This window comes from Pteropus vampyrus, unplaced genomic scaffold (assembly GCF_000151845.1).
Source record: "Pteropus vampyrus isolate Shadow unplaced genomic scaffold, Pvam_2.0 Scaffold308, whole genome shotgun sequence".
Lineage (NCBI taxonomy): Eukaryota > Metazoa > Chordata > Mammalia > Chiroptera > Pteropodidae > Pteropus > Pteropus vampyrus.
The window spans coordinates 457,439-459,274 of NW_011889089.1; the positions used below are offsets into that span (position 1 = coordinate 457,439).

Genomic DNA, 1,836 nt, shown 5'->3' on the forward strand with positions numbered 1-1,836 from the left:
CCCTTGCTGTGTTGGCCCCTCCCCATGGGCGACCCTCCTGGCCCTTGGATCACAGCCTGGCTTCTCCATAACCATGTCCCCCTGTGTTTACAAGGAGCTCTGGGGGTTGCTGGCAGTTCCAGCTCACACCTGCACTTAGAGAAGTGCATCCGAACAGGACCACGGGAGCTCAGGCCCGGCCCTGAGCCGTCTCCACTGCCTCGGTTTCTGCGCAGGGGTGCATGGCCCCCCCTCGCCCAGCTCAGTCCGTGAGCCCAGAGGTAGGCTGTCCATCCAGGGCTGTCTGACGTGACGGCGCTGCGGGGCCAGGTGCTGACCGTGCCCCGTTTTCTGTGGTCACAAGGTGACATGTGCCAAAGTCAAGAGGTCTTCTGAATTCAGCACCGGATTCTGAGCCTGCGGGTCAGCCAGCAGGCTGCGTCGGTGCCTGAAGCAGGGGTGAGACTGACGGTAAGGATGTCACCACCACAGGGTACCCGTTAGGGACCCCGAGACAAAAAGCCGGCCTTCCCAGAATGCATTCTGGGACCATGGAGATGATGTCACCAGCCCTCGCGGTCATGAAGCTCCTTCCTTTGAGTTTGCACAGATTTAAGCCTTTGCTTCTCACTCTGCCATGAGTGTGTGAAAAGGTGACGGTGAGGCTCTGACAAGGGTGGGACATTCTGTGACCACTCCAGGGCCGTGGCACCAGGCCAGCGGGGGCCAGGTAGCCTGACAAAGCATCCCTCCCCTAACTCTGCAAAGGGAGAGCCTCGTGATGGTGCCGTAACGTGCCCTCGATTTCAGAGGCAGTTAGCCACTTAGTTGTCTTTGCAGTGACGAAAAGGACGTGGAGAGTCCAGGGCTTGGCTTTTCCCACGGACTTGTTCCTGCTCCGTCTACCAGTCATAGGGCAGCTTTCTCAGAACTGCAGACCAGAGTCGGCGTGGCCTTCTGGGGCCCGGGTGCCCTCTCCCCCGGTGTCCCCTGCCTTGTTCCCAGCTCCTTGTCCCAGTTTTATCCAAGCACCCCCCAGGGGCAGGCACAGGAGGCCAGAGCTTTTCAAGAGAGGCTCTGGTTAGCCGGTGCCAGGCGGACGCTGTGAGGCCAGCGCTGCTTACCCCACAGATAAGGAAACGGGCTCAGAGCAGCGAGGTCGCTGAGCCAGGTGCCCACAGCCCGTCAGTGATGGAGCAAGACCGTAGCCCTGTGAGATTCGGGAGGGCCTCAGCCGACCCCCACCCCCTGCCAGGGGCTCGTAAATGCTGCCGCGACCTCCGGACGCGGAGCCCTGTGCTTCGCCCCTGTTGCTGACGCTCGGTGCAGCACCCGTGGCTCGGACAGGCAGACGAGGCTTGGGTCGTTAGCGACCCAGGTGGTGCCCGAAGGGGCGGTTACCCGGTGCAGATCGCTCCCCTAGGACTTCTGGCTCTACAGGGCCAGCGGCGGGCAGCTGGCTGTTCCGACAGTGTTTTCCTTGCGTATGCCGCACCCGGGAGGAGCGCTCCCGTCCGCGCTTCCGAAGGGTGCCTGTCTGAGGTTGCTGGTGTGCGCAGGGGTTTCCCCGGTTCCGGGCTTGGGGGTTTGCATCATCTGTGGGGGGCAGGGCCGGCGCGCTGGCCTGGGGCGGAGCGGGCAGTGTGGGACCCCACGTCCTGCCGCTAGATCGTGCGTGCCTTTGCGTCTGTCCCGGCCACGGGCCTGTAGCAGTGGCCCACTGCCCCGCCCCCGGCAGGTCCTGCCAGCCTGGCCGTCTCTGGGAACCTAAAGCAGAGGACGTGGCCGTATGACGAAGCACCCTTAGCTTTTAATACTCAGACTATATATAGACCTTTGCGGGGTGGCCACGGAGCA

General features: G+C 62.8%; 1 protein-coding gene across 1 annotated transcript in view; it reads left to right on the forward strand.

Moving 5' to 3' along the window:
- LOC105303564 (growth factor receptor-bound protein 10) overlaps positions 1 to 1,836 on the forward strand; it is a 43,551-nt gene that overhangs the window by 17,432 nt on the left and 24,283 nt on the right. The gene's annotated exons all lie outside the window — the stretch shown is intronic.